The following is a 25,412-nucleotide window of genomic DNA, read 5'->3' on the forward strand; positions in this document are numbered from 1 at the left end:
GTTATAGTGGACCACAAGCTAAATATGAGTCAACAGTGTGATGCTGTTGCAAAAAAAGCAAACATGATTCTGGGATGCATTAACAGGTGTGTTGTGAGCAAGACACGAGAAGTCATTCTTCCGCTCTACTCTGCTCTGGTTAGGCCTCAGCTGGAGTATTGTGTCCAGTTCTGGGCGCCGCATTTTAAAAAAGATGTGGAGAAATTGGAAAGGGTCCAAAGAAGAGCAACAAGAATGATTAAAGGTCTTGAGAACATGACCTATGAAGGAAGGCTGAAAGAATTGGGTTGTTTAGTTTGGAAAAGAGAAGACTGAGAGGGGACATGATAGCAGTTTTCAGGTATCTAAAAGGGTGTCATAAGGAGGAGGGAGAAAACTAAGAAAACTTAGCCTCTAAGGATAGAACAAGAAGCAGTGGGTTTAAACTGCAACAAGGGAGGTCTAGGTTGGACATTAGGAAAAAGTTCCTAACTGTCAGGGTGGTTAAACACTGGAACAAATTGCCTAGGGAGGTTGTGGAATCTCCATCTCTGGAGATATTTAAGAGTAGGTTAGATAAATGTCTATCAGGGATGGTCTAGACAGTATTTGGTCCTGCCATGCGGGCAGGGGACTTGACTCGATGACCTCTCGAGGTCCCTTCCAGTCCTAGAATCTATGAATCTATGAACTGTAGTAGCTGTTGCAGAGCATGACAGTGACCTGGGAGCTACCCCTCCAAATCTGCAGGGGAAGAGCAGCAAGCACGGCTGCTGGAATTTTGCTCGGCGAGGTGGGATTAGGGAGCTAGAAAAGAAGGGACAGAGATGCATTAGTCTGTAATGTTCAGGTTGGTGTATCTGTGCAGCATGGCCCCAGCGGTCTGAAAAAAGTGAGGGTCTGTCATCAAAGGGGAGCAGCAGCTTCAGTAAGACAGAGCTTAAAGTGTGCCCCTTAGCAACCTGGCTCCCAGTAAATGTTGTTTTTGCTGGGTCTGTGACCCCTTGCAGCACTTTCCCTTCCCTCTCTCCCCTCCCACCCCACACTTTAAGCACTGCATGGCCCTGTGCTGCATGAAATGTGTGTCACCCACTAGTGGCTGGTCTGTAAATAATAAGCCTTACTCTTACCCCTACAGCCAGTAGAGGCATATTTTTAGCTCAAGTGGTAAGGGTCCTGTCTCTTGGAGAGAAAACTTGCACTGTCTATTGCCCTGCCCCCCCCATCCCCAGCTTGTCACGTTGATGGCCATGTGGTGCCTGCTTCATTTGCAAATTTAACACCATTAATCTGGGCTTGAATAGGGACTGGGAGTGGCTGGCTCATTACAGAAGCAGCTTTTCCTCTCCTGGAATTGACACCTCCTCATCTATTATTGGGAGTGGACTACATCCATCCTGATTGAATTGGCCCTGTCAACACTAGTTCTCCACTTGGAAGTAACTCCCTTCTCTCCATGTGAAAGCTATAGAAAGCTATAGAATATCAGGGTTGGAAGGGACCTCAGGAGGTGTCAGTATATAATGCCTGCATCTGTAACTTTCACTCTATGCATCTGAAGAAGTGAGGTTTTTACCCACGAAAGCTTATGCCCAAATAAATCTGTTAGTCTTTAAGGTGCCACCAGACTCCTTTTTGGTTTTGCTTATGACTGAAGTCTTTACAGCTAAAGATTTATTACAACTGCCTTGGCTTGGCCTTCTTGCTATCAGCTCTTGCAAGAGGAGGTGAGGTGAGGAGGTGAAGGAAAGAGCTTATTTTACAGCTTGGGGATTTCTCTACTGGAGGTAGAAGAAAGAAATTGGTGAAACTGATGCGGTAGGTTGTAGGTACAGCAATTAAGGGCAAAAACACATCAATCACATCTACTTGTTTTTACACCGGGAGCTTCTGTGAACTGACAGAACACATTCCTTTTAATTTATACCTGCTACAGAGAAACAAAACCCAGTAATTACAAGAAAGTTCACCTGTGCCATGTGATAGCTGTGTCAAGGAGCAACAGTTCAATCATGAGGTACAGTGAACTTGTTGCATGTGCAATAATCGCATGAGGATGCAGACAGATTTAAATCAACTTGGAAAGCTCTGGAGGTAGAGGAGAGTTTGTTTCCAACAGCTAGGAAATAAATCTCATTCTCATTTAACCAGAACACGGTAGCATAACTGAGGTTGTGTCAGGACACACATGCTGGCATTGTAATAAGAATGCATGACCAACACAGATTCAAGAATTTATAAAAGGATGTTTCTATTTTAATTTATACAGATGATTTTTGAGGATGCAGAAGAGAGTCCTAGCTATAGACAAGAGGCTCAAACTTTTTATTTCCATTGCCAAAAAATTCCCCATGTTTCAGTTTTCAAATCTTAAGGTTTTTCTGTTTCTTCCTCCTCTGTTTCTTCTGTTATATTTTACCTGCTTTTATTTTTAACTTTCATGCGAAGTAGCATATTGGCCTTATCTTTTATTTAAACAAAGGTTGCAGCAAGATGATGCTTGAAAGCACAGAGTGGGAAAACTTGAATGTGATTTATTCATATAGTGAAGAAGTTAGTAAGAACTAGGAGTCTTGCTGAACAAAGCATTCTGGAAATAACTGTAAATATCAACTAAATATCAAAGATGAGCATGAGGCAAACTCCCACATCTGAACAGCCCTGAACTTTTAAGTTTGAATTTTGCAAATGGTCCCCTATTTTTGTAATGGGCAGAACCAAAACACTGGGTCTTCACTGCTTCCTGACACAAGACAGGAAAGATCATACTGGGACATGATAGCTCAGGCCCATCTCTGCTAATATCAGCCTCAGATGAATAAAATACAAACTCATTTTTAAAAAAATTCAGCTGAATTTATATCCATTTCTTGCTGAATTGAAACCTCCCCAAAAAATCCCCTGAGAAATGTTAAGAAAACCACCACCACAATCATTGCTGAGTCTTTTGTCTGGAGGACTCTGAGGATCTAAGGTGCCACAAGTACTCCTGTTCTTTTTGAGGATCCTCAGTTGATTCAAGCAAAGCACGCTTCCCAAGCTAATCAAAAGAGAGCTGCAGCAGCAGGTGATCACATTGCTTAGGCTTTGCAAAGAAAAGTGAAAAAGGTGGGTTTGCAGCAATGTGACATGGTTACTCCATTTGGCATCTGCCTGCATGTCTCATGCCACATAGGCAAAAATTTGGTTTCCAAAGTGCATGTCAGGATGCACTGTGTGGGGAAGGAAGTGATAGCTGCCTCCACTTTGCAATAAGCTCTCAGGCTTGTTTTATTTAAAGACCCTTTCTGAATTTACAGTGGAGTAACCTGATGAGTTAATACACTTGTATAAGAAAGTATCAGAGGGGCAGCCGTGTTAGTCTGAATCTGTAAAAAGCAACAGAGGGTCCTGTGGCACCTTTAAGACTAACAGAAGTCTTGCTTGCATCTGAAGAAGTGAGGTTCTTACCCACGAAAGCTTATGCTCCCAATACTTCTGTTAGTCTTAAAGGTGCCACAGGACCCTCTGTTGCTTTGTATAAGAAAAAAATCCATCTTTTAAAATATGGGTCTATCTATCTGCCTCTCTTGCCCATTCCCAACTATGTACAAGCTTCTGAGCCGTCCAGTATGCCTGGAATATCTGCCCCTATTCATATCCCCACTACGCTTCCCATGGGAAGCAGCCTGAGACCAACATTTGCTATGTGCCACCAAACATCTATTGGTAATGATTTCTGATGACTATTGTGCTGGGTTCAGCATTATCAGCTAGTGTTAAAGACCTCTAGATTCTCCTTCCTGAGCCATCATTCCACTTTTGAAGAGAGGTACCCTTTCACTCATTTTTGATCAGAAAAGTAATGCCGATTTGATTGTCAGAAGATACCAGCACATGAGAATGAGGTAAATATAGATTACAGCAAGTAAAACTGACGGAAAATCTAGCACTCACTAATATGGAAGTGTTTAGATGCTGCACAGTAATTAACCGCTTCTGGGCTACATTTGCATTTTCTGGCCTGACTTTAATGAACTTTGGATCAGTCTGTAGCGCTTAATGCATACATTATGGCCCCAATTCCCCACTTTCTATGTCATTTTCACCAGTACAAGGTGTCATTTTGATCTGGTAGCATTTTACATCCACTTTCTACAGTATAAAAGACTACAAAAGATGCAAGGCAGCAGAAAGACAGGTCTTGTGTGTTCAGATGCTTGGCTTTAATCCTACTAAAACTATTAGAGAGGCATATATAAAGGGTAAAGCCCTGGTTTGGGTTATGAAAGGAATGTAGCTATACGTGACAGTTCAGATGCATTAGTGTTCTGGTATTAATAGTCTGATCAGACAAATGAAGCCAAAGTTTCTAGAGTTGTCCTTCACAAATCTGGCTTGAGGATGAATTGCAGGTCTGAATAGATTTGAGCACTTTACAATCAGCAATGTCAAATTTTGATTAATTGTCCCCTAAAAGCTTGTGTAAAGCTACCTAATAAACATGATCCCAAAGGTGATTGTATGATTAAAGTAAAATCATAGTTCTCAAGCCTCTTAACAGATACAGACATGTCTTGGGCACATTTTTTTCCATTTAGGTGTACAGACAGCACCTCCTGAAAGATATTTGTTGGCAGTCTTCAGCTACATGGGGCCAGATTCTGGCCTCAGTTACACTAGTGTAAATCTGGAGTAATGTCAATGGGCTAAAACTGAGATTGGATTCTGGCCCAGGGTTATCATCAAGACTTTAAACTTGGTTTGACCAAGGAAGGGTGGGCAGTCCTAAAATGTTAATCCCAGGGACAGGACAAGATCTGCAAGGCCAGATGTGTTATACTACAAATCAGACAAATTTAGGATTACTGGCATTTATTTTTGAAAAAAAATTAACATATAAAGCCAGATCCTCAGCTGCTGTAAATCAGTGTCGTTCCACTGAAGTCAATGGTGCTATGCTGAATTACACCAGCTAAAGAACTGGCCCTACACAGTACAGTGTATGCAAGTTTGGTGAATCCCATCAGCAATCCTCAGGTTTGCAAAATTTGGGCACCTCTACTTCAATTTAAAGTGTCGTTTGAAATAACTTGTCAGCATATTTCTGTTCTAGTTAACTTGGGTATTAATTTGTTTCCTAATAAAACTTACCGCCCTCACTAAATCAAATATGGAACCCTATTCAGTGCAAAATACAGACACATTATCTAGCGTGAAGGTTCTTGACTTCTTCTTTGGTGCCTAGACTCGCATTGTATGTTGTGTGTAACATTATGTGCTAGCCCTGGGCTAAGAATCATTTATGGTTTAATAAGTTCTTATTGAGAATTTCCTGGCTTTTGTTAATTGTTCCTCCTTCAGCAGAATTATATGCTTTTGTGCTTTACATTTTTATGTTTATGCAAAAAAAATAAATCCATCATGGAAATCCGGAAAGCATTAAATTTCAGGACTGGAGAGAGAGAGAGAGAGAGAATGTCCTGCTGTACTCAAATTATGTTTTATTTCTATACCACGTGGAGACTGTTACATAGAAGTTCAATAATCCATTCCATGCTTTTTTTTTTAAAGGAATATCATCCCTGAGTTTTAACGGTATCTCAACATAGCAGCAGGACATACATCAGAGGAATAAAATAGAAATAAGGGATGTCACTTAAAAGATATATATTTTGTGACCATAGGCACTTAAGTATTCATTCATTATCTGAGCTAATTAATAGGATGAGTAAGGCCTGTATAAGCAGGAGGAGCACTAGTAATTTATACTAACATAATTAGCTTCTAGCAGTTAGGGTTGTAATGAAAAGTTAATTTCAACCCCTTTTGTCAGGCCCATAAATGTAGGCTATAGTTGATTGAGAAGATAGAGGAGCTGTTATACAATACTGTTGTGGTACAAGATACATTCATTTTTAAATCACTTTCCTTAATCATCAACCCTAAAGTAATCATACTTTTTAATCATTTTAGTCAAAGGGAAATGAGAAGCTGTTTGTGGGTATATTGGCTTCCCTATCACAAGAAACATGTTTCTATAGAAGAATACTGTGTAAATGAACATATGAATACTGAACAGCATTACTGGTAAGTGTCCCCTCCACTGTTCCCTCTAAGCTCTGCGCGTGCACACAGATCTTAACCCCCCCCACACACGGCGAAACACCGTGCACAGAAGAAATTTTGCGCACATGGCCTGTCAAAAATTAGAGGGAACATTGGTCCCCTCTGTAGTAAAAATGTTCTGAAGCCCAGAAGATTATCATGCAGGTTGTTTCTCCAGTACTACTTTGAACAACTGAATGATTTAAGATGATTAGAAATCATGTCACAATGATACTACATTTATGTAGCACCTTTCAGCTACTTGGATCTCCTTATCAACTTTACTAATTGGCCAAACTACAGAAAGGAACCACTTTACCCACTGCTGAAGGGCTGTCACCTCTGGGGTGAAATGCAACAGCTGATTAACCGTGCACAACACATTACACAAGCTTATCAGGGGAAGAATCTATACCAAAGCGAATTTACAGGAGGAAATTAAGTATGCAAAATATAACTATACAAACTGGAATGTGCTCAGTACACCTGGGTTAACACTTTCCCCTTGGTAAAAGTTAAGGACTACAGCTTATTGGTACTTGGATTCACAGCTCATGCAAAAGGCTGCATAGTTGGGAGTATGGTGCTTTCTTGAAACCTTGTTGGGACGATGATTCAGAAATGACTTAGAGAAAAGCACATAATTTACTTAATCACCAGAATCACTTCCTGCAGCATCTGGATTTTCAGGGGAGCTCCCTCAGTCAAGTATTAACCAACCCTTAGACTGGGAGATTTAATACACCTCTACCCCAATACAACGCTGTCCTCAGGAGCCAAAAGAATCTTACTGCATTATAGTGAAACCGCATTATATCGAACTTGCTTTGATCCGCTGGAGTGCGCAGCCCCGCCCCTCCGGAGCACTGCTTTACCGCGTTATATCTAAATTTATGTTATATCAGGTCGCGTTATATTGGGGTAGAGGTGTAATATCACAGTGCAGAGTGGTATTGTTGCAAGTGCAGTGAAAGCTATAGAATATCAGGGTTGGAAGGGACCTCAGGAGGTCATCTAGTCCAACCCCCTGCTCAAAGCAGGACCAATCCCCAACTAAATCATCCCAGCCAGGGCTTTGTCAAGTCAGGCCTTAAAAACCTCTAAGGAAGGAGATTCCACCACCTCCCTAGGTAACCCATTCCAGTGCTTCACCATCCTCCTAGTGAAAAAGTTTTTCCTAATATCCAACCTAAACCACCCCCACTGCAACTTGAGATCATTACTCTTTGTTCTGTCATCTGCTACCACTGATCCATCCTCTTTGGAACCCCCTTTCAGATAGTTGAAAGCGGCTATCAAATCCCCCTTCATTCTTCTCTTCTGCAGACTAAACAATCCCAGTTCCCTCAGCCTCTCCTCATAAGTCATGTGCTCCAGCCCCCTAATCATTTTTGTTGCCCTCCGCTGGACTCTTTCCAATTTTTCCACATCCTTCTTGTAGTGTGGGGACCAAAACTGGATGCAGTACTCCAGATGAGGCCTCACCAATGTCGAATAGAGGGGAACGATCACGTTCCTCAATCTGCTGGCAATGCCCCTACTTATACAGCCCAAAATGCCGTTAGCCGTCTCGGCAACAAGGGCACACTGTTAACTCATATCCAGCTTCTTGTCCACTGTAACCCCTAGGTCCTTTGCTGCAGAACTGCTGCCTAGCCATTTGGTCCCCAGTCTGTAGCAGTGCATGGGATTCTTCCGTCCTAAGTGCAGGACTCTGCACTTGTCCTTGTTGAACCTCATCAGATTTCTTTTGGCCTAATCCTCTAATTTGTCTAGGTCCCTCTGTATCCTATCCCTACCCTCCAGCGTATCTACCCCTCCTCCCAGTTTAGTGTCATCTGCAAACTTGCTGAGGGTGCAGTCCACACCATCCTCCAGATCATTAATGAAGATATTGAACAAAACCGGCCCCAGGACTGACCTTTGGGACATTCCACTTGATACCAGCTACCAACTAGACATGGAGCCTTTGATCACTACCCGTTGAGCCCGATGATTTAGCCAGCTTTCTATTCGCCTTATAGTCCATTCATCCAGCCCATACTTCTTTAACTTGCCGGCAAGAATACTGTGGGAGACCGTATCAAAAGCTTTGCTAAAGTCAAGGAATAACACATCCACTGCTTTCCCCTCATCCACAGAGCCAGTTATCTCCTCATAGAAGGCAATTAGGTTAGTCAGGCATGACTTGCCCTTGGTGAATCTATGCTGACTGTTCCTGATCACTTTCCTCTCTTCTAAGTGCTTCAAAATTGATTCCTTGAGGACCTGCTCCATGATTTTTCCAGGGACTGAGGTGAGGCTGAGTGTCCTGTAGTTCCCCAGATACTCCTCCTTCCCTTTTTAAAAGATGGGCACTACATTAGCCTTTTTCCAGTCATCTGGCACCTCCCCCGAACGCCATGAGTTTTCAAAGATAATGGCGGATGTGATGCAGAGCCATTAGCCAACTCCTTTAGCACCCTCGGATGCAGTGCATCTGGCCCCATGGACTTGTGCTCGTCCAGCTTTTCTGAATAGTCCCAAACCACTTCTTTCTCCACAGAGGGCTGGTCACCTCCTCCCCATACTGTGCTGCCCAGTGCAGTAGTCTGGGAGCTGACCATGTTTGTGAAAACGGAAGCAAAAAAAGTATTGAGTACATTAGCTTTTTCCACATGCTCTGTCACTAGGTTATCTCCCCCATTCAGTAAGGGGCCCACACTTTCCTTGACCACCTTCTTGTTGCTAACATACCTGTAGAAACCCTTCTTGTTACTCTTAATATCCCTTGCTAGCTGCAACTCCAAGTGTGATTTTGCCTTCCTGATTTCACTCCTGCATGCCTGAGCAATATTTTTATACTTCTCCCTGGTCATTTGTCCAAGCTTCCACTTCTTGTAAGCTTCTTTTTTGTGTTTAAGATCAGCAAGGATTTTACTGTTAAGCTAAGCTGGTCGCCTGCCATATTTACTATTCTTTCTACACATTGGAATGGTTTGTTCTTGCAAAGGATTCTTTAAAATACAGCCCGCTCTCCTGGACTCCTTTCCCCCTCATGTTATTCTCCCAGGGGATCCTGCCCATCAGTTCCCTGAGGGAGTCGAAGTCTGCTTTTCTGAAGTCCAGGGTCCGTATTCTGCTGCTCTCACTTCTTCCTTGTGTCAGGATCCTGAACTCGACCATCTCATGGTCACTGCCTCCCAGGTTCCCATCCACTTTTGCTTTGCCTACTAATTCTTCCCTGTTTGTGAGCAGCAGGTCAAGAAGACCTCTGCCCTTAGTTGGTTCCTCCAGCATTTGCACCAGGAAATTGCCCCCTACACTTTCCAAAAACTTCCTGGATTGTCTGTGCACCGCTGTATTGCTCTCCCAGCGGATATCGGGGTGATTGAAGTCCCCCATGAGAACCAGGGCCTGTGATCTAGTAACTTTTGTTAGTTGCCTGAAGAAAGCCTCATCCACCTGATCCCCCTGCTTCCTTTTGACTTTTAGAAAGAGTTGTAAACATCACATACGCTTTCAGGCACGGTCAGAGTAACTCTGTGACGGTATTATAATGAGACATGAATAATACAATGAGAGAAACTAACTACCGTTACTCAATTTAGATCCAAAAATCTATCGTGTGTAAAATACAGTGCTTGAAAAAAAGCCCTATTCGGTTTAATTGGATAAAAGGCCTCCATGCCTCACAATATTTGCAATACCTGTCTATAAAATTAAAAAGAGAAACCTGCATTAAACATAAATAATGACATTAGAGCCAAATATGCAGGTCTCTCTTTAATGGATAACAAGCTATGGTTTTTATTTCTAGAAGAGGATATTGACCTGGTCTCTTTGTAAGAAAATAAATCAGTTTAATTAAATACTATATATACAGAAAGATATTTTGAGATTTCTTAATGTATTTTGTATTGACAAGGCTTCATTTTGAAATATTGATCACCTCATATTCGATGTCTGATTGCTATCACATCCAGTTACTCATGTTATTAACTGATACATATATCAATAATGTGATCTGGACAATTTAATTTTAGTTCCTTATTATAGAGACTTATGAATAAGTGACAATTGAGATTTGATCCTCTCCCAGCATGCAACATTTTCCATACTGGTTCAAATCCCTATCCTACATCCCTTACTCAACTGAGTCGTACCAATTAACTCAGTAAGCCACATTCTCAATATTGTCTGCTCCACTGTTACTGAGGAAAAATTCTCCCTGCCTTCTATAGGAGTTTTTCCTAAGCAAGCCCCATTTTCATGGAAATTGATAGCTAAATGCTATTTGGCTTCAATGGGATCAAGATCAGGCCCTGATTAAGGGGATTAGGACCAGGCTCAGTGGAACTGCAAGTATGAGTAAAGACAGCTCATATGAGGTTGCAAGATCCAGCCCTAAATTTGTCATGTTACTGATTACTATGCTGACCTGCAGGTGCAGGACTCTTAAATCACTTGGAATGTGAAATCCCTTGCCTCACAAACTAGGAGAGGTCATTAAGAATCTTCCTCTTACAAATTACCTTGGGGTTTTATCCTGTCACAAATCTCCGCTTTAGCTGAAGCTGCAAGATGATTTTCCATTGAAAGTCTGTTTCACTGTGATGACTTCCGTTGTCTGTGGCAAAGAGGAAATGGCCGAGGAAATCAAACTGCCATTAACTCCTTGGAGGCCAAAAACAGTTATATTTCATATACTACGAGTTGTTTCCCCACATGTAGCTACTATTTCAGTTTACTCCACCTGGGTTTTTTGAATCCTGAAGTTAGTAGAGCATGACAGAGCCAGACCCAACCTTTTAAAGGTCCAAAATCATCTTTACAGTATGGTTGGTGTTATGCTTCTCCATGCACAAAGACCAAACAGATCTTTGTGTTGTTTTACATTGAGGGAACAACAAAGTAAGAAAGAACAAAAGTCTGTATGAGTCTCTCTTCTGTCAGGATATCTGAGAATAAACTCGATGACAAAATCTGCACATGGGAAGTGTGCTTTTAAATGTAAGGTCTAATACTCTGAAAACAAAGAGCATCAAAGTTTCATAGCCACATGCAGCACAGTTCTAGTCTGAAAAGTGATTCTGCTAAAAAATAAATGGCATCCCAAATGTATTCTTTAGCAATCTGCCTCATTCTGATCTCACCAGTTCTATACTAGTGTAACTTCCTTGATTTATAGTCCTATTAATTAAATTATCCTGTATGTAGGATCAGAATCAAGCTATGACTTTTGCTAATTAATAACTAAAAAGTGATGGGCCTGATCCACTCCTTTGTGCCACTCAGATACTGCAGAACATTGACCACTCATGGCCAATTGTGAATACCCTCAGTGAGTGGAAGGAAACTCTGTGCAGGTGTAGCCAACACCCCTTCACCTTCACCCACATCCCAACTCCAGTGTAGAAGACATCCTGGGAATGTAGACGGATCACAGCTAGTGTGTTCCTTCACTTCTCAGATGTCCTGTAGTCCCTTAGGAATTGTTGCCAGCTAGCATAGGTCAGAGCAGCCCCTAGGTCCTTCTACCCTATACCAGCGTTGGGGCTGGAGTTATGCAAGGCAGAGAATCAGGGAGTTGTAACTGACTCTCACAGCCTGCTGTCCCTTGCACTGAGCAGATCTCAGCAGAGGAAAGAATCTTGCCCTGTTTTTCTAACTTCCGGTGCCACAAACTACAACTAGGCTCTGCAAATCAAACTTCCTCAATTATAAACGTTTTGCAGTTCCTGCTTAGCTGACAGCTACACTGATAATACTCAAGGCAGGGACGATTACAAACTCATTCTTCCTAACTTGTATAATCTGCAGTGGAAACAGTGCCAAAAATTTATTCATATCAGTAAAACAAGTATCTATGATTCAAAGTCAAACAGGGATGAATCCTGAAGCCCTTATGTTGGCAAACTCCTACAGCCATCAATAGGATTTTTGCCTTTGCTGGAGCTTCAGAATGAAGTTTAGATCCAAGCCAAGAATGTCAGGAAAACTCCAATACCTTTATGTGGCACTCAAGAATTTAACTCCTGGAAGGGCAGTTGTTTCTGAACTTTCCTAGGTGGAAGCCCTTGGTATGAATAGTATTGGGGGTAGCCGTGTTAGTCTGTATCTACACAAACAACAAGGAGTCTGGTGGCACCTTAAAGACTGTTAGTCTTTATAGTGACACCAGACTCCTTGTTGTCTTGGTATGAATATGCTCTCTTCAAAATATCATATGAACTGTTCATTTCTCAACTGATCTATTCTTACAAAATCCCAGGTTCCACAAACCAAAAACTAATAATGTCTTTTAAGATGTTGGAAATATGGAAGGAAGTTTTCTGAGGGACCTTGCAGCACTGATCCACCCAACCAATATTCAGTATTGCCACTATTCCACTATAAGGGATAATTCCAGATGATCCCAGCTAGTGAAGAGAAACTGGAATGAGACAGAAAGGCATTCATTCTCAACAGTATGGAACATTATCATTAAACTCTGCATGTAAGGAGTTTTGTATTAAACACAATGGTCCAAATTGAGAATTGGTATGAGTGGGTGGCACGGCCATTGAAGCCAATGGACTTGATTCTCCACTTACGGTCTCCTTGTGTAGTCATTTGCACTTGTCCAAAGGGGTGTAAAACATTGCCAAATCAGAATTCTCCACTCACACAGATGCTGAAATTTCATGCCCATTTTCTGCAAGTGAAAATGACAACACTGGGTGGGGAGAGTAAGGCTGTGGAGAATCAGGCTCAATATATTGTGTCTTCTCATTCTGCCTCCTCTACCTGGAACATCCTCCCTGAACCCATGTGCCACCCAATCTCTCCTTCAAATCCTTACTTAAAACCCACTTCTTTTGGCAACTCATTTCACTACTAGCAAATCTAACTTACCTATCATGTTCATCACCATGATTTCTAAGTTCCTTCATGCCAGTTGACATTCTCCCCAGATTTTAGTTTTACACTTATAAAATGTAGCAGTTATTCCAAGATGTCTATATATCTTACTCTTCCTTTGTAAAACAAACAAACAAAAACGTTTACTGCTCACTCACACAGGCTATTGTTGTTAATTATTATTGCTGTAGCACAAAAAGCACACTATCTAGCATAATGGGAACCTGACTGGGTATGCACCTATAAGAAATACAGTCCCTGCCACAAGGAACTCGCAATCTAAACATATGATGAGAGAGAACAGTTGGAGATAAATAAACCTCCATCTGTTTGAATGTTATCTATGATTTTAACCCCTCTGAGGCAGGGAATTTGTCATCTTACTGTCTGTAAAGCATCTGGGATACAGTCGGTGCAATGCAAATAATAATACAAAGGAACTTATTCTCTAAATTGATGTGTAAAATTCTTTCCCAAAGTACTGAGGCAAAAATACACCCTATAATGCCTATGGTAACCATGCGCATAATACTGGTCACAACACATACTGATTCAAATCATTATAGCAAACAATATGCTTTGATATGCCTGGATTACTTTACAAGTCTACATTTCCCCTTCACCTGTGTCCAATAAATAGAGGATAGATGTGGTTAAAGGTCACACTAGCATGTAAAAATAGCAGTGTGGATGTTGCAACTCTGATGGAGAGTGGGGCTAGTCACCAGCACTACGGGTGGGCTTGAGAGCCTAAGCTGCCACCCAAGCTGCGACATCCACATTACTATTTTTAGCCGCTAGCCCGACTATACCCAGGCTGGAAGACTTGATCCCAGCTGGAGTGCAGACACATCCGCAGTCTCCACAAGGCAGGCGATGCTCGGGTTAAGCCAGTGTGACATGCTGCAAACTGTCTCCATAGGCTACTACTTTAGATTAAATATGTAGGCAGCTGTAGACTGCATTGAAAAACTTTGCAAGCTGCTATTTGGCTGCTTATCTGATTCATTAGGTGAGGATGGGACTCCTAAAAAGAGAGAACCTTGGACCTTTAGCAACTCTGTCCCCTCACAACAAAACTATCTCCTCCCATCTCATCATCCATCCCTATCCTCTTACTACCCCAATTCAAATAAAATAGATTTTATTGGCATCTTACGATGTATGAGAGACACACAGACTCTGGGTGTGTGTCAGCAGCATCCAGCATTCGCCCAAGACAAGGCCTCACAGCTTATTGTTTGATCCCCCTCGCCATTCCTGATGGGTAGCTGGCTGCTATGCTGAGCAGTGGTATTGCTGCCATCTTTCCCTGCCCGCCCCCCAACCCCAGCACATTTTTCTTCCTCATTTGTAGAGTGTCTTTAAACTGGGACAGTCTGAGGGAGAGTTCATGTCGCACTCCTTGATATCTCAGATGGTGAAGTAAAAAGTATCTCTGGGTTTTAATCTCAAGCATGCTGGATCCAAAAATTCCCTTCCCCTCCTCCTTCTTGCCAACTCCTTCCCTTCCCAACACCAGCCCTCCCTCAGCCACCTCCCTATACAATCCTCCCATACCAATACCAACCCCCTCCCAACACCAGCCCTGCCCCTATCATCCCACCATCCCTCCCCCTGCCATCCCAACACCACCCCTCCCTCACCTCTCCCAGCACCACCCCTTCCCCTCCCTCATCTATCCCAACAACAACCTTCCCCTGCCATCCCACCACCACCACCCCTCCCCTTCATCCCAACACCAGCCTCCCCTGCCCCTCCCACTGCCATCCCACCCCTCCCAACACCAACCCGCCCCCGTCATCCCAACACCACCCCTCCCTCACCTCTCCCAGCACCATCCCTCCCCCTCCCTCATCTATCCCAACAACAACCTTCCCCCTCCCCCTGCTATCCCACCCCCACTCCTCCCCTTCATCCCAACACCAGCCTCCCCCACTCCTCCCACTGCCATCCCACCTATCCCAACAACAACCTACCTCTGCCATCCCACCACAACCCCTCCCCTTCATCCCAACACCAGCCTCCCCCACTCCTCCCACAGCCATCCCACCCCTCCCAACACCAACCCGCCCCTGTCATCCCCACACCCCCCCTCCCCTCCCCTCCCCTCCCCTCCCAGCACCACCCTTCCCCCGCCCATATCAATACCGCCCATCACCCCTCCCCCCCAGGGGGCGCTCTGTTTTTGCCGCCCCAAGCAGGGCAGTCAGGCGGCTTTTGGGCGCGTTTCTGCGGCTGATCTGCCGGTCCCGCGGCTTCGGCCACCGAATTGCCCCGAACCCGCGGGCCCTCCCGCCGAAGGCCGCGTGACTGCCGCCCTCACAGCAACCGGCCGCCCCCGCGGCTTGCTGCGCTGGTGCCTGGAGCCACCGCGCCTCCCCACCTCACCTACCGCTGCGCCCCGCGGTTCCCTCGAGCCCCCGCCAGGCCCCGCCCTTTCCAGCGGCTGCGTGGCGATTGACCAGAGGGCGCCACGTGACCCGGAAGCGGGCCCGCCTCCACGCAGCGGGCGGTTGTGCGGAGTGAGTGAGCGAGAAGGGAGGGGGCCGCGCGCGCGCGGCCGGAAGTGCCCCGCGGCGGGAGCGCGCAGCGGAACCCCAATGCCAGGGAGCGCAGCGGGGCGGGGAGGCGCTCAGAGCCGCGGTGGGCAGGCAGGAGCCGGGTGTCAGCCCCAGGTAAGGGGCGGGTCAGGACTGTCCCCTCGCCCCTGGGAGCCGGGGCTTCCCTGGGGTCCGGGACCCTGTCACTCCCCAGGGGCTGGGCGCTCCGGCCCCAGCGGCTTCTCCCCGCGGGGTCAGGGGGACCCCCCTTGCCGGCTCTGGCCCAGGCCCCCTCTCCAGTGCGGGGGTCTCTGTCTCCCGCTCCCTCTCAGACAGAGTTCCTGAGCCCGCCACCGCCCCTCATGGGCTGCCCGCAAGAGGGGGGGTCTCCCGGGTCCCCCCTTCTCCTCAGAGTGCCCGGGGGAGGGGCCCAGCTGTGCTCCCCATGGGGGAGTCCCTGGCTGGAGAGAGGATTGGGGCAGCCTTGTGTGTGGGAGTGAGGTGGGGCGCCCTGCCCAGCCAGGTGGAGGTGAAGGCGGGGCTGTGAGGAAGGGTGTGCTTCAGAGGATTCATAGCTTCGTAGAGTCCCGCGCCAGCAGGGACCATTGTGATCCATTAGTCTGATCTCCTGTATAACACAGGCCACCTTTGGAGAAGTCATGGGCTGGAAATCCCTGCCCTGGCATGACTCATGGGTTGGGGGCTGTCCCTGTGCTTTGGAATGGGGCCCTTGGAGACCATACCCCAGGGGTTCTCAGACTGGGGGTTGGGACCCCGGAGGGGGTCATGAGGTTATTACGTGGGGGGTCACGAACAGTCAGCCCCCACCCCAAACCCCGCTTTGTCTTCAGCATTTATAATGGTGTTAAATATATATAAAAAAGTGTTTTTTTTAAATTTATAAGAGCGGGGACGTACTCAGAGGCTTGCTATGCGAAAGGGGTCACCAGTACAAAAGTTTGAGAACCATTGCCATACCCTGTTTGGAATCCAGGTGGGGATGACCTTTGTCCATGTATAGGAGGTTGCTCCCTCAGTTTAATTCAGAGAACCTGTGTCCCTTGGGCCTGTATGAAATTCAGAATTTGGGGTGGGGTTGTCTTTCTGCCATATGTTTATGAATACAACACTTGCTTTAATGGCTGATGCTGCTTCTTTTGAGTCCCCTGGGAATTGTGGATTGTGTCTTAGGCTGCCACTCCCACCCTAATGTGTGGGGAGATCTTTATTTTTCCCAAACTACTGTGGGTAGGCAAGAGAAAACACTTCAGAAAACTGGGCAAGATGATGTGGGAGTTTGAGATGGTATCATCCTTACCTGAGTTGGACATCCCCTGAAGAACATGGCTGGGTTCTCTTTACCGGTTGCAGATTTGTAAATGTGCTTGCTTTCTCCCTGAAACCTTACTGGTATAGATGTTGAAAGAGGAAACGGCAGTGCCCAAGTGTTGTGTTACTGTAAAGGGGAGGGTGAGATGTGGGGCAAACTAACCAGCCAAATTATGCAATTTAAGGGGGAGGTTAGGCTAGATTTTACCATTTTTCCAAGGGTGGGACCTGAGGTCCTATGGGGCCACTTGCAAGAATTAAAATAGATATAGTCAAGCCCTGCTTCTTAAGCACTGACTCTGTGGGTGCTCTGGGGCTGGAGCACCCATGGGGAAAAAATGGTGGGTGCTGAGCAACCACTAGCAGCCCTCCTATCACCTCCCCTTCTCTGTCTCCCCCCCCCCCCCCCAGCACTTCCCACCTACCAGCAGGCCCCGCAGATCAGCACCTCCCCCCTCCCCCACTGCAATTTGTTGTTTGGCGACATGCAGGAGGCTGTGGGAGGAGTGAGGATGCAGTGCACTTGGGGGAGGGGGCAGAACTGGGCAGGAAGAGGTGGGGCTGGGTGGACCAGGGGCAATAAAAGGTGGGGTGGAGGTGGGGCCTTGGAGGATGGGGTGGGGCAGGGTCTGGGGCAGAACCAGGGGTCAAGCACCCCCTGGAACTTTGGAAAGTCAGCATCTGTGCCCTGCTTCCTTTTTGGGTCATGTATGTTTGGGTGGTGGAAGGGAGACGTACAGATTCAACAAGTGTTTAGGACCATCCCTGTTCTTTATAATTTAAAGCCCAGATTTTAGATCCTTACTGCAAATATGCATAAATGTTGCATGTGGGGGGTTTGTTTAATAAAACCTTGGAAATATTTAATATGTCCTGCTCCTTAAGCATCTGTTACTGTGAGAAAGGCCTATTTTTTTTTCCCCTTCACCAGAAGATTGGGAAGTTGTGTGACTAGTATTCTGAAATTTTGGAGATTTACTGTATTCAGAAAGCACACTGTCTGATGTTCTCTTAAATTTTCCCATATCGGTAGTTAAAGCTGCAGGAGAGACTAAGAGGTGCAGACTGGATTGTAATTGTAGATATTTCTGTAAATGGATTGACTACCTTGCTTGGCTGATAAATGAGGCTATGTCTACATTACCGGCTAAATCGTCATTGCTGGGATCAATACAGTGGTGTCAATTTAGTGGGTCTGCTGAAGACATGCTAAGTTGATGGGAGAGCACTCTCCTGTTGATGTCTATACTCCACTTCCCAGAGAGGCGAAAGTTACATTGACAGGAGAGGGACTCCCGTCAATATAGGTCGACTTACAGTGGTGTCTACACCGCACTAAGTTACATGGACTTCAGTTATGTAATTTATGTAATTGAACTAGCCAGGATGGATTTGATTTAAATCCTTAGTCAGGAAGACTTGATTTAATCATGGATTTCTGCATAAGTGCATTCTTGTTGGTTGTTATAACCTTAATACATATTCTTCACAACTCAGAGATAGATGGTTTCATTTTTAGAAGGTATACACTATATATTTAAGTGATTTGTTTTGAAAACTTTTCAGATTACTTTTACAGCTATATCAGAAAATGAATGATTGTTTAGTAGTTGAAGCAGGTATTTATGAAGTCATTGGGAGGTGAACGATCTCCAATTCAACAAGTTAATCATTAATATTTGGAGGATTTTCTTCCCATGCTGTATTAGGAGGAGAGCATCACCCGACAGACATTTAAATTTTTATTTAACTAAAACAACAATATTATGTATTCTGGATTTTTTTCTTCAACAGCAAACCTATAATATTTTAACAAAACAAGCATATGAATTTTTTAATTTAGTTAAACATTCAAGTTTTTTTAAAATCAGGTTTGCTTTTGTTAAATTGTTTTTAACTAAAATAGTTAAATGAAATATTTTTTAAAAATCGACTGTCAGCCACATCAACATGAGAAACTTAAAATTTTGGATTCTGCAGCTAACTCAGTCATCTTCACATTCATTTTCCTGTTTGTTCATAATCTGGAAGAGAAAAACAAGCTTTCCTGCTTTTTCAGGTCCCAAACAATTTCTCAATTTGGAATGAATTTGTTCAAAGGAAGAAAATATTCTTTCTACCCTGGCAGAAGAAGCTGCTGCTGTTAAAGTGAGATTATTACTTCAACAGTCTCAAGTGCTTAAGTGACTTCCACCAGTTCACTGGTATGACTTTTTTTTTTTAAAAACGTCATCAGCAAACATATATTTGTTGAATGGTTCTTATTCCCGAACTGGCTCTCTTTTACGGCTTGCTGCCATTATAGGGTTTCCCTTCCAGTGAGAGATTGGTATGGTAGATCTCAAATCAATGAAGGTTACGCTCAGAAAAACCTCAAGACTTCTGGAATATGCTACTCAAACAGTTTAACTTTGGTTTCTACTCCTGTCCCTCCCTTCTCACATTTATATCCAGATTTCTTCTCCTTGTCGAGATCTATTCCGTCCCCAACAATCTTCTATTCATTGAACTTTTTGAAACTTTGCACTTTTAGAGAGGGGTAAGGGATTACAAATTTGCAGAGGGACAGTAGGGTTGAGGTCTGTTATTTCTCACCTCTATATATTATTTATTTAAAAACATTTTTGCTGGTAACAAGCATGTTATCTCTGGAGACACAAATCCACAGTTTGAGAACTGCAAAACTAAGCATCTCTGATGGTATCTTCTAGACTGAGCACTGAGTCCCATTGGGTAGATAGAAAGATTAACCTAAATAATCTATACAGAAGCCCCTGGAACCGCATAAAATTGGGTTCCTAATCCATGAACTATTGGAACTCATTTACAAAACTTTTCTTAAACATTACATGAATATATTGTCTCATACTATAGAATTAGAATTTACAATCCCTATTCTATGATGAGATCTTTGAGCTATAATGTATCTTAATTAAAACTATCTTTAGAGATGCTTTTTGAGGAAAAAACTTTTTATCAAAAAAATCCAGTTTAAATAAAAAAAAAATTCGTTTTTTTTTCTTTTTATTTATTTTTAAATCATTGATTTTTATCCACCCTGGAACTAGCATAACTTAGATCGATTTACAGTGTTAGTATGGACCAGCCCTGAATAATGGTGTTAGAAGACTGAAGTGCAACAATTCCAAATCTGTTTTCTTTATGCTAATACCATATAGAAGACAATATTTACTTTCCACTTTATTCATTTGTGCTGGATTGGTCAAGGACAGCATTGATGTAAACGACTTGTAATCCTGAATCATGATCATCTATCACGATCATAAAGGGAATCGTTAGCACAAACAAGGCATTTATGACATAAATTCCTGTAAAGACAGTTGCTTGCCTCTTCTTCTTGTTTTAAATATTTAATGAGAGTTGACTAAATATTTACTTACCTGTAGGTTTCAGAGTAACAGCCGTGTTAGTCTGTATCCGCAAAAAGAAGAACAGGAGTACTTGTGGCACCTTAGAGACTAACAAATTTATTAGAGCATAAGCTTTCGTGGACTACAGCCCACTTCTTCGGATGCATATAGAATGGAACATATATTGAGGAGATATATATACACACATACAGAGAGCATAAACAGGTGGGAGTTGTCTTACCAACTCTGAGAGGCCAATTAATTAAGAGAAAAAAAACTTTTGAAGTGATAATCAAGCTAGCCCAGTACAGACAGTTTGATAATAAGTGTGAGAATACTTACAAGGGGAGATAGTCAATGTTTGTAATGGCTCAGCCATTCCCAGTCCTTATTCAAACCGGAGTTGATTGTGTCTAGTTTGCATATCAATTCTAGCTCAGCAGTCTCTCTTTGGAGTCTGTTTTTGAAGTTTTTCTGTTGTAATATAGCCACCCGCAGGTCTGTCACTGAATGACCAGACAGGTTAAAGTGCTCTCCCACTGGTTTTTGAGTATTTTGATTCCTGATGTCAGATTTGTGTCCATTAATTCTTTTGCGTAGAGACTGTCCGGTTTGGCCAATGTACATGGCAGAGGGGCATTGCTGGCACATGATGGCATATATCACATTGGTAGATGTGCAGGTGAACGAGCCCCTGATGGTATGGCTGATGTGATTAGGTCCTATGATGATGTCACTTGAATAGATATGTGGACAGAGTTGGCATCGGGGTTTGTTACAAGGATAGGTTCCTGGGTTAGTGGTTTTGTTCAGTGATGTGTGGTTGCTGGTGTTACAAATAATACCTTGGATTATTTAAACTAATTAAATCTAATTTACCCTTTTTAATTAGTTTTTAATACTTTCTACATTTCTCTTATACAATGAAAATAGGTCAGTTTCACACTTTTCCCTCTAAGTATTATGTTATCAACTTAAATTTCTCATACTATAGCATGTTTGTTTCATGCATACAGCAGGGGAATTTTTAAAAATATTTTCTATGGGAATAAAAAAATTTACATTTCTACTAGTCTTGGTTTTTGTAAAAGATTATTTTTACAAAACCCCAGTTTGGAGCATAATTTGACCTGACAGTACCCTTTTTTGAGTATTTCATTTGCTAATTGATATGTCAGATTTTTAACATCAGTTCAGGTGTACAGTACTGGGTGTCTGCTTAAAAGAACAGTCAATTACAGGCACTTCAGTTCTGTGCAAGGCAGTAATGAACTGGTATATCTCAAGGAATGACTACTTATATGTACATCTACGTGGCATTTCATGGCTGAAATGTTGATTCTGCTATCTACATTGTACTTGAGCTTTGTGAAGAGACCAGTCTTTCAAATGAAAGCGATATGCTGCAATCATTTGTTTGAGAGTCTGTGGGCTCGTTGCTATATGAAATGCTGCATAAAAATTGTCCCTTCCTTGTGAGACTTACACTCTAGCCAGGCAGTGCAGAGGAGATGCTGTGCAAACAGGGCACAGAGTGGCCTAATAATTGAAAAAAACAGACTGGGAATAAAATTCTAATCCTGGTTCTAATATCCTCTGTGGCATTTGGTGAAGCATGTGATCTTACACTACCATTAAATGGGAATAACAACATCTATTTCATAGGGGTGTTGTGAGCTAAACTAGAGAAGGCTTGTAAACATTTTTGAGCACTAACTGCTAAATACTATAATGTTGTTACTGTTCCTCAATCTTAACCAGTAAGAACAGCTTCCAGGGGTGAGAGCAGGTTCCATGTCGATTCAGATCTTGGCATATATGAATCTGCGAACAAGGGGGGCAGTTGAGATGGCTTTTGAATGGGAACACCTGTCCACTGGTAAGTGTGCTAAAACCAGTCTACCTCATCTCTGAATTAAAGGAAATTCGGGATGGTAGCTCAAAACATAATATAATAGAGTCAAACCATTTCAGACAGTTCTTGTGCTGACTCTACTGAATTTTAGACCAAGTGTTACAGAATAGTAATCTCCTAAATATTAGGGTTTCAATAAAAACTTTTTTTGGATCCTTAAATATAACAGCATTACTGAGTTACTCAGATTTCTCCAGTGATTCTCAAATTGCTTGTTTTGATGGAACACATTGTGGTTTCCCTGATTCTGTGTCCTACCTGCCTAGGGCAGAGCTAGACTTGTACTAACAAAGTCCAGATAGATGTGCTTTTGAAACTAATAAATGATTGCCTAATAACTAGTTTTCATCAAACCAGTTTCTGTGTCAAACTTGTGATCCTCCTCAAATATCTGTTCGCTTACACGCCTTTGGATTTTGCAGGGTTAAAGAAATGGAATACAGGGGCTTTTGGGAGGATGGAGTGGCAGTGACTGAAATGCTTGTAAACAGCACAACATTGAAAACTACTGATGTTAAACACAGGAAAGTTCCTTCCTCTCTAAGGGAAATGTCTATGCTAGGAAATATTACCAAAACAAACCCAAAAAATCCCCTCTAGTGTATGGTTGAGAAGATTGTATCTGAACCTTGATCCATAAAAGCTAGTAACTCAAAAATCAAAACTATATAAAAGTACAGTACAGAAGTGACAGAAATAATTCTGGTATTAAATGTGTGTTGAGTATTTTTTATTTGGATTTAAATGTCAAGAGCACATGGATAGGCAATCTTTAAGTGCCTTTGATATTAACTAAAAATACAACTGATTTCCAAACATAACTAGAGAATAGCAGCAATCCAATATAACCACACCAACTTAATTTTAATCTTGCTTTAAACTCCACACTTGTGTGTGTGTGTGTGTGTGTTGCAGTAAACCAGGATTTTATATTGTATAATGGAGGTCACAGCCCCAATACAGTTTTCAGGATTCAGGTTAGTGGGTTATGAGATACTTTGGCAGTTGGGGAGAAACAAAAAAATGCATTGATTATTTATTACAGATGTTAGGTCCCAGGCTGGGCTTTCAGTAACCTTCAGTACATAGTATTCAGTCTCCACTGGTGAAATTACTACATGATTGACCCTCAGGTGGTGATAAGTTGAAAAACATGGTGCTAAATGCCTCTCTGATGTAAATCAGAGTAAGCCTGTCAGAAAACAGATTATTCATCAAAATACAGTGTACTTCTGTGACTTTAAACTCTCACTTCCAGTGATCTGAAGAAGGAGCTTCCTCCCCAAGATTTTAAGGAAGGATAGAGTCAAAGGAGGAATTGGTTTCAGTGCTCCCCAAATATGAGGATTTGGTGAAGAATCGTAAAAATGACCGTTTTGTTTTTTATTTTATTTATTTATCTGCTGCTATTTCAGACCAAATTGAAAGGTGGGATAAACTTTCAGGGATGGGATTAGAAAGTATAAGCAGATGGAATCTGCCACCCTAAGGGAAAACTCTGTCAAGCGCAGGCTGCAGTGGCATTACTTGGGATGTCCGTGTACAATGTGGTCTGATGTGACCATTTATGCTAACAAGAAATCAAGATTTCAATAATGTCACTTCATTGTGATGATGGACATAGGTAAGAGGCTTTCTGGTTACCTCTTAACAAATATTTTTATAATGGAACCCTTTGGAAATATGTTCATCCCCCCCATCTCTTTTAAAACTGGCTTCCTATGGGTATTTCTGCTACAGCAAGAGACTCTTCCCCACTGTCCTGTTTTGCTGCTATTAAGCTTTTAGCTTACTACAAGAGCCCACTGTGAGTTAATGAGAATTCCACACTTATCCAGTTACCCCTGACAACAGGACTTTTTGGTGGTTAGTTGACTCTCCCAGCAGCTTCACTCTCTTGTTTATTACATAGTCAGATGCTTTTGCTGAGTATGTATCCTTATGGGATTACCAGAAATGCGTCTTCCAAGAGCATAATATTGATGGGACATTGCTTTGTTTTTCTCTTCCACTCTAAGGCACTATGCTCCATCTGATTTCTCCTATTTGTTTCAGACTGCCTTTTGACCAGACTAGATTTTCTAACGAAATATACAACTTTCAAGCTTGTACGGATAGGTGGGAAGCTTTAGGGGACTAAGTAGCATGGAGCTAGAAGGCTCGTGCTTCTGGGAGCACAATTTAGGCCTAATACTGCTCACTTTACTTGCATGAGTTGTCCCATTGATCACCTTTGGACAATCATGTGAGCAGAGTTGTGCCCTTCTCATTGCATCTTGGGAACCTTTCCTCTTGTGGCTTTTTAGGTAGAGATCAAATGCTTAATCAACTCTGAAATCTAGTAGAAAAAATACTGTTCATTAAATGCCGCTTCAGTTGGTTGTCCCACTTTTTGACCTTAGTTACATGAGAAGTCTAGCGTAAGGAAACCACAGTGGTATGTGCCCTTATAATTTAACTTGGAAGGATAGAGAAATTATGCAGTAACTTCTATTAAGATATTGTCGTCCTGCACTGGTTGCTTTTATTGTAAAATCTCTACTTGAGGTATCGAGTCTTCCTTGATGTTTAATATTGTATCTCATTGGACTACTGTCACAAAGCCATTGAACTGTGCAGGTAGAAGTATGCATGGAGTTACAATCTGTGAAACTTTGTAGGAACATCAGTTCCAAACTTTTTTACCGCCGAAGTACCACCTATGTTCTAAGTGTCTTTATTAGAATAATGTTGGTCATGATGCATTAGTTTGGGGTTCTTAATATTATAACCAGGAATGTTAGATTTCAAAAAAGTAACACTGATGTAAAATATTGCTCTGCGTAGGAACTTAAATAAAAGCTTTGAAGACTACCTGCAGCTATTTTTTGAAAGACCCCCCCCCCGTCCCACTTTCCATGCACCCCAAGTACACCACCAGCCCACTTCCAATAATGCATTTAATACAAATAAAGCATGTATGAATTTATTATTTTTAGTGCATAAACATTAATCCAGTGATCTTTAGCTCTGTTAAAAATTGATTTTTTTTTCTCATATGGAACGTATCAGAGCCTTTAAGGTTTAAAACAGCAGCATTTCCAAAAGAGTGCATACCCCAAAATATGTACTTAACTAATGCTAGTGCTCACCTAAATACATGATGTGCATATACTGTGAAACTAAAATGACTCCAAATAAATCACTCTTGGTTTTATTTAGCAGCAGGAGACTATTATCCAGTGATGATTTTATAGGGTTACCATATTTAAAAATAAAAAAAAGGACACTCCACGGGGCCCCAGCCCCGCCCCTTTCCCACCCCCG

General features: G+C 42.7%; 1 protein-coding gene across 4 annotated transcripts in view; it reads left to right on the plus strand.

The window, feature by feature from the left end:
- Positions 1 to 25,412, plus strand: part of RALB (RAS like proto-oncogene B) — a 78,031-nt gene that overhangs the window by 11,536 nt on the left and 41,083 nt on the right. The window contains exon 1 of one of the 4 annotated variants that reach the window (XM_034785246.1): positions 15,477 to 15,626. The exons of 1 other annotated variant lie outside the window; for it this stretch is intronic. The gene's annotated coding sequence lies outside the window, so the exon portion shown is untranslated. Of the gene's footprint in view, positions 1 to 15,476; positions 15,627 to 18,894; positions 19,025 to 25,412 lie in introns of those variants that run through there. 2 more of the 4 variants (XM_034785243.1, XM_034785245.1) reach the window with 2 other exon arrangements.

This window comes from Trachemys scripta, chromosome 11 (genome assembly GCF_013100865.1).
Source record: "Trachemys scripta elegans isolate TJP31775 chromosome 11, CAS_Tse_1.0, whole genome shotgun sequence".
Taxonomy (NCBI): domain Eukaryota; kingdom Metazoa; phylum Chordata; order Testudines; family Emydidae; genus Trachemys; species Trachemys scripta.